At 34.4% G+C, this 8,491-nt stretch overlaps 1 long non-coding RNA gene across 1 annotated transcript; it reads right to left on the reverse strand.

Annotated features, from left to right (window-relative positions):
• Positions 1–5,480: 5,480 nt before the first annotated feature.
• LOC149494331 (uncharacterized) lies at positions 5,481–7,466 on the reverse strand. The gene is made up of 3 exons (XR_016322016.1): positions 7,322–7,466; positions 7,105–7,184; positions 5,481–5,613 (listed from the first exon to the last, which is right to left on the reverse strand). It is a non-coding gene; the product is annotated as an uncharacterized LOC149494331 (long non-coding RNA).
• Positions 7,467–8,491: the final 1,025 nt, after the last annotated feature.

An 8,491-nucleotide genomic window follows, 5' to 3' on the forward strand; every position in this document is an offset into this window, starting at 1 on the left:
GGAGATTCAACCGGCATCATCCATTGTTTGAAAATAGTTCATGGGCTTAGGTCCATTGGTCCTCACACGTCTTCAGTTGAGCAGTCATCTTCCACCATTCCCATTTCGGGGACCAATCTTAGTTGATCCTTTTAGGTGCGGACTCCTAAGTTTGTCTTCCTCAGGAGCGAAAGTTCCCTTGTCATGGCCCAAGGCACTGATCCATGCAACAAAGACGACCAAGTAAAGGTCGTAAGTTTTATCAAAAGTTCCAACAACATAAGTAAGATAATAGAATACAAGCTTCAAAAGTACAAATGTAAATATATAAGGAACATGGTAAAGACAGAGAACCTAGGACTAGAACATATTGGAGCCTAAACTGAACAGTGCTTGACTGACCGCTTCTCTCTTCTCAATCAAATTATATTGTTCCTTTTTATCAATCGAGATTGAAGACGCTAGTACCTAGAGGTTTTCAAGTTTTCCATGCACCCGAGACCTCGTAGAGGCCACATCGGCCACCAAAGCCATCTCCTTTGCTCTCAGTTGAGCCAACTTGGCCTTCAATTCAACAATCTGAGCATATAAAGCTTTCATTGTTGTAGCCTTATCCTTGCCCTCTTTAATGAATACCCTACATGTAGCTTTTTTGAATCTTGTTTCTTTTCTTTTCTTCTTTCGCTCCAAGTTACCTACAAGGACTGAGGGGGCCTCGAAATTAGCCCTAAGGTCATGATGTTCCCAATCATGTTTTTTGCGATCATTAATCCTTCAGCACTCACCAAGTTACCCAGTTTATGGTGAATTATAATCTTTAAGCTACTAATCAACCGATTGGACAACTTGGAGATAGGAAAAGCATCATCCCCTTGCTTCAAAACAATTTGTGATTGGCCAGAGCCTTTTTAACTTGTTCCTTAGCGAGAATCAATTCTTTTGTGACTGAGACGTGAGGAGCAACTGAGGGCACATTTGGCTTCGGTTAAGATATGAATGACAAGACATATTGTAAGTAGACTTTATCATCCTCAAACTCCAGTACTTCATCCTAAAACCAAAATGAAAAGTAGAATTATGAAAAGATGGAAAAAATGGTTAAATAAAAGGGAAATCAATAAGGAGACTTATCACCAAAGAGAGGCTCGACCGAAGGGAAGCGGTTGGAGCAGAAGAATCGATTGATTTGCATAAATAGTCAAAATCTATTTTCATAATCTATCCTTAGGGCGACCGATTATAGTGCAATTATAAATCAACCTAAATAGGAGTCTAGAATGATTATTTAATCTCGGGGTCTCCCATGGCTTTGTCCTCAAATGTGAATTTGGATTGTTCATTTTTTATAACAATGACTTTGTTACTTAGTTGGCAAATAAGACTGATATCGTTGCTTAATTTCCCTGGAAGGGCTTGAATTATAGGGGTAATCACTTAATGGGGTACCAACTTCAATTTGTTACTTAAAAATACCTAATCTTATGTTTTTGTAACAGTAAAATGCCTTTTGACGCAATTGAAATTTTCCATTGGCCAGAATGCCTAGTAATTAACACTGGCTTTTTTCTTAAATGAAAATTCTTTTTTAATTTTTCTCTCTTCCAATTCAACCACCTCCTTCACACTCTCTCTTTTTTTCCCTTTGCTTTGGGAACCTTAAATCAATATCCCATTCCCTGAGCAATCGATTCCCTACGTATGCCCTACTTAGAGAACAGGGCACTCAATTTTAGACGGAGATTGAGTAAGAGAGATGTCTTTATGTCTAAATGATGATGATAAGGGTATTTTGGGAATTTTTATTTGGATGTTAGTGGTGTAGAAACCCATGTTTCAACTTCTCAATTAACTCACTATAAGGTTGAGGAATAACTACGCATGAATTTACTGGTTGGCCTAGTGGTGGATAGGTAGGAGATAAACCGTTAGTGATAAGGGCCTGATCTGAGGGTGCTGTTGTGCTTTTACGTACATGTTGAGGTGACTGATATGTCTAAATGATGATGACAAGGGTATTTTGAAAATTTTCAGTTGGATGTTGGCAATGTAGAACCCCATGTTTCAGCTTCTCAATCAACTCACTATAAGGTTGAGGGACAACTCCACATGAATTTGCTGGTTGGCCTAGTGGTGGATAGGTAGGAAATAAACAATTGGTGATAACGACCTGATCTAAGGGTGTTGTTGTGCTTTTACATACCTGCTGAGGCCAATATTGCTATGGCTATTAAGGATAAGATGATATATTTAGGGTTCACATACCAAAAGAAAAGAGAGAGTGTGAGAGAGAGAGAAAGGGCTGAGTTGGAAGAGAGAGAAAAATTAAAAATAATTTTCATTAAAAAAAATTCATGTGTTAATTATTTAGCATTTTGGCCTATAGAAAATTTCAATTGCATCAAAAGGCATTTCACTGTGACAAAAATATAAGATTAGGTACTTTTGAGTGACAAATTGAATTTGGTAACCCATTAAGTGATTACCCCATAATTCAGGTCCTTTCAGCAAAATTAACCCCAAATATCACTTAGGTGTAAAATAGATTTGAATTGTTCTTTATTCTTCCTAAGTGAGTATCTAGAGTAACCACTAGACTGACCAGCCGTTAGGTTTATAAAAATTTCCACATGGTCACTTAAATGATTGTTTACTTTAGCATCGATCGGTCTACAAAATTCTCTTATACTAAGGGAACATTATTAATAACGTTTTGATAGATTTAGGGTGGTCGGTTTCTCCTAGGTCCAATGTTACATGAATTCCATGTTTTGACTGTTGTTCAATGGTTAGTTTAACCCAGTCGCTTTCTTCTTGGTCCTAAGATTGACGTTGCCCCCAAGAGCAAATCAAGCACTCAAAAGGGTCGCTCGCAAAATGGGTGGGGCTGGCAGCTTTTATGTCGAATTTGACTGAGTTATTGCAGCTTGTTCATTTTACTACTGCAATTTTCAATCAGCCAATGCTACTACATAGCTCCATAATAGCATCTTGAATGTTCGTTCAGGTTGCTAAATTTCCCTTAATAACCTACCAAAAAAGCTCACTCAAGCGTTTTAGCACAGATCGGCTTGTAGGCTGATCCGACTATTCCATAGGTTAAGCTTTCAGTCAAGCATGCGAAAGCGTCTTAATTTTGACCAATCAAACTTTTGATCGATCTCATAAGTATTATGATATCTTAACAAGACCTTAGTGAGTCTCTCCAAGCTTACCAAAATAGTTGTTCAATCTGAAATTGATTGGTCCATTTGGTCAACGTCTATAAGAATGCCTTTGGGCAGAGTGCGATGAGTAGGTTAACTTAACAAGTTGTGCGCTTGTTAAAGGAAGGGGCATAGATAAATGGAAAGAGAGGAGGGGAGAAAAGAACTAGGTGAGAGGAACATGAAAGACATTAAAGAAATTAGGGGTTGGTAAAAGAAAAAGTGGAGAGAGTAAATGCTAACCTTCGAGTTGTATTTTTCAGATTTCGTATCCCTTTAGGATAGTGTCACCCCCTATTTTTAGAAGTTTGAGGAATGCACTTCTGTGTCACCCCTATTTTTAAAAGTTTGAGGACTCCAAGAATTGTAAATATTATAGAATATCTACAATCTTTATCTAGTTATACAATTTTTATAATATCTACAATTTGTACAGTATTTATAAGTGTAGGGTTTTAGGCTTAAGTGGCCCTTTTTAGCATAGTATTCATTATCATACATGATCTCCAAGATGGGCCGCTGGCTTGAAATGGATCAGTTCCAAAATTTGAACTGGATGAGCCAATTCAATTGATTAAATTGTAAATCGATTCATTTTTTGTTTTGGACTTATTATAAATGTGGAATAGTAAATCTCGCTGGTTGACTATGAGAACCGATTGGGTTTGATTATGCAATGAGTTTGGCCAAATCAACAAGTTCAAATCGAGTTTTGTTTGTGAGTATTGAACAAATGACCTAGATCCATATTTTTAAGGTATTAACCACCAACTCTTGCAAGTTGTTGTATTAAATTTTTTTAAACAATTATTTTAATATTTTATAATGGTTACATTTTCTCTCGATTATTATGTCATTTTTTATTCAATATTTTTATTCTAATAAAAATTTAAATTATACTTTTTTATCATAGAACCTTGTTTTTCTTAAATTAAATAATTTGACATTATTTATTACAATAATTTTATTCAATACTCTATTTTTGTTTTTCCAATGTTAAAAATACGTATATTAAATTTATCATGTGCGAAATCTATTGAGAACCTATTGAAAATCATTTTTAATTATTACCATAGAAATAATTATTATTATCGGTTTTCAATCATTTTTTAATCATTTCCAATTATTAATATTCAATCATTTATAACATTTACAATTTTTTAACAAATATATTCTTAAGCCATATATTTGACACGAAATATAGGTCAAAAAAAAATGTTTATGCTATTTTCACGTATAATCAATATTTATTTCCCATAAACTAGGTAAATGTACTGCTAAATCATTTTTGTTGAAATTGACCATGAACACATCATTGATGGTAAAATTACCAAACTCTTCTAGTTCAAATATATCTACCTTGCTATCTAATCATTTGCCAAAATAACAAAATTAAAGATGAACCACGATGAAAAGTTTAGCATGCCATAAAATTTGAAAAATAAACATAAATAATTAGAGGAAAAACAAAAAACTTGAAATGAGTTAGTAAATATTTAAGTGAATAAAGATAATAATATTACTCCTTCGGTTTCACTTCAAACCGTTAATTTTTTAAGGTTTCCTTATTTCTTTTTAGCCGTCATTTTAAAATTCAAGAAAGAATTTATTGCATTATCACTTTTTTTTAACCCTTATTTATTGAATCACGCTAATGGTAAAGGAAAAGTTGGATTTGACTGTGAAAGAGAACTTGTCAAAATCTCTCAAAAACTTAAAAACTTTCTTTTCTTCTTCCACGTATGCTCACATAAGCTCTCACCCCTTCATTTTCCTATGTTGGTTTTTTTTTTTTTTTTTTTTTTTTTTTTTTTTTTAAATAACCTCACATTTTTATATATTTTGATATAGATTTGTAACACCCACCGACCAATCCCGGAGAACCAGACGGTGGATGCCACAATCGGTGCCGGAGCACCATCTTATGTCACTATAAAAGCTAGATCACAAATTAGAAGTGGTGGTTAAATTTTCATAAGGAGGCAAGTAATTAACATTTTGTTTTTTTTTTTTTTTTTTACAAAAATAATGTTTAAGGAAATTCCTACGAAAATTTCGCAAGAGTTTCCCCTAAAAATTAACTTGCCACACAAAGAAAATATACACACTTCCAATTTTCTCTAAACCCCCAAAACTCCAATTCAACACAACATACCACAAGCACTTCTAAATATCCATCAACATACGCATAATATTCGAAACACATTCTTTTCAAGGAATCTATAATCATCATACACCAAAAATATAATAAGATGTTATTTTCTTAAATAATCATAACTCTTAATACATGACAAACTTATTATATACAACCTCCATAATATAATCTTTATATACATGCCAAAAATCACCATTTACAATATATCCTACCCAAAATGTGATCTCTACTCTGATGCTTGTCCTCTGGTCTTGAAGAACACCCTCCGCTCCTAACCTGCGCGTGATAAAAATCAACGCGCTGAGTGGAAGACTCAGTGGTGCTAAATAACCAACAATTAAATTAAATAGAAAAGCCAAGTCAAATCTGAAATTACTCAACTATATAAATACCGAAATCGCATTCATTTAATTCAAATACTTTGAAAGCAATGAGAAGATTATAAATACAAACATGTCTTTATTCTTTTATAGCAACAATAAAATTTCATTTTTTGTTGAGGCTCATACTCATGCAGAATGAACATAAGCAGATTTGATCGTGGCCTATATTAGCGCCACCCCCATCACATACTCGTGGCCTATGAAAGCACCACCGTGGCCTATGAAAGCACCACTCCCATCACACAATCGTGGCCTATGAAAGCACCACCCCATCACACAATAAGCGCGTCCTCCTATTTATAAGGGCTGATAACCCTAACATATGATCATAGCTTCACAATAAGAAAATCCATCTCATCATACCACGTTTCAATCATGCATAGTAGAGCCCAAATCAAAAACATTCTTTCACAAAAGCAATAATTATAACTCAAAACCTCTTCATTTAGTACTCATCAGTTCAAAAGTTTTACTCAAAACACTATAAATGTATATATACTTAATATAGTAGAAAAGTACATAAATCAAGAACTTTTCAGCATTTCCATAAACTTGACCTCTGCTGGGTTTTTAACACATAAATTGAGTTATAGGTCTTCAAATTGAATAAAATCAGATTCATTAGAAAGCTAAGACAAAATTATACAAATGTTTAGAAGGGACCACAGCCCAGATCATAGAGTAAGATAGCAAACAAAAGCTCAGAACACAGACCAACAGATCAGACCTGATTCAGCAGAACCAAGTCCAATGTTTCTTGAATTCCTACTTCACCAAACACTCAAATGAAACCAATCCAAAACGAGAGAATTCTCAAGACACAGGGCAACAACTTTTATGAAGAACTCAGAACCTAATCTTATCATTATAGTGGTCAAAATGGGCACTCAATTTAGTAATGCATGTGGCCCGACACAACAGAGTCAGTTTGGGTGTTTCAGCCATAAGTTGAGCTATGTATATCCAATTTGGACACAAGAGGATGGGTTGGAAAGATAAGAAGTAAAGCTATAACGTTTATGAAGAACATAAAACGTTATTTTGCCATTTGAGTGGTCAAAATGGACAATCATTTCGGATATACAGGGAAGACACCATAACAGAACCAGTTTTGGTATTTCAATCATAAGTTGAGCTACAAGTATTGGAATTAGACATAAGAATATGTTTTGGAAAGCTGAGAAATAGAGCTACAACTTTCATGAAGAAGTCAGAAATAGAGGGGAAGTATAAAGGGGTCAAAAATGAGTTCCAATCCCACGGCAGAACACATCTCACATTAAAATTCAGCAATTTCAACAAAACATACAAAGTTCCCAAAATATATTCAAAACCCTAACCATGTAAAAACAACTTAAACAAGTGAAATTATGATTGCACTAACCTTATTAACAAGCTTGAAAAAGCTTGGAAAGCCTTACTCCTTGGCTTTCTCTTTACCCTTTGAGGATGGTTCTCCAACCTCTTCAAAACATGAAAAATCAACATTACAAGCAAAACTTGATAAAAGAAATAGTTGGAGCATGATTTAATGCATCAATAACATGTCTAAACCATGAATTCTACTTAACAATTCACAAAACTCAAAAACCACAACTTACTTGCTTCAATGGTAACTTCACTTCTCTTTGCTTTTAATCACCAAACTCAACTTCTACTTCTTAATTCTTAAGGATTAAGTACTAATTTATGGTTTAATTAGGTAGTTTGGTGGTAAATTTGGAGGTAAGAAAATGAAGAAAATGAAAGAAGAAGGAAGAAGATGGAAATGGCGTGGATAAGGAGAAGAGAAGAAAACAAAAAGTGTTGTGGTGTTACTTTAAGTGCCAAAGTCAAATTTGACTTCCAAATTTCATGTCAAATGTGTGGCTAAGATCAAGTCCTAAGTAATCTCATCCAATGGCTCTAAATATTCCTCAAATAAATCTCTTCTACTTCTTATTTAACTCCACCAATTAATTAAATGAACTCCACTAAAACAATTCCTCATTTATTTCTTAATATACCACACTAGAAATATTATGCATTTAATACATAAACTTTCCAAAAATATTCATTAAAGATTTTCTACCCACCTAAATCATGCAAACATGCTCCAAAAATAGTAAATAAAATATTAACTATGCATAGTAATTTTTCTGGACTAAAATAATACCAAGTTCCGGACCGATGGTACTATTCACAGACCGGTAAATCACTATTACCGACACTAAAAGAAAAATCAGTCTGTTACAGTTCTCCCCCCCTTAAAAGAAATTCGTCCTCGAATTTACCTGGTGTAAATAACTGAGGATGTTGCTGTCTCATAATATCTTCACTTTCCCATGTAGCTTCCTCGGTCTTATGGTTTCTCCAAAGGACCTTTACCAAAGGAATTCTCTTATTCCTTAGTTCCTTGATTTCCCTCGCAAGTATCCTCACTGGTTCTTCCTCATAAGTCAAATCTGGCTCTATGGTAACAGAATCAACTGGTATCACATGTGATGGGTCGGACCGATACCTCCTCAACATAGACACGTGGAAAACATTATGTATCCTATCCAGGTCTGGTGGTAAAGCTAGTCTATAGGCTAATGGACCCACACGCTCAATGATCTCATATGGACCAATGAACCTAGGATTAAGCTTACCCTTTCTTCCAAATCTCAATATCTTTTTCCACGGAGATACCTTAAGGAAAACCTTATCACCCATTGCATACTCTATATCCCTCCTCTTCAAGTCTGCATAGGACTTCTGACGATCTGAAGCTGTTTTCAATCTATCTCTGA

This window comes from Jatropha curcas, chromosome 8 (assembly GCF_041381405.1).
Source record: "Jatropha curcas cultivar XTBG-Jc1 chromosome 8, XTBG_Jcur_1.0, whole genome shotgun sequence".
In the NCBI taxonomy this organism is placed as follows: Eukaryota; Viridiplantae; Streptophyta; class Magnoliopsida; order Malpighiales; family Euphorbiaceae; genus Jatropha; species Jatropha curcas.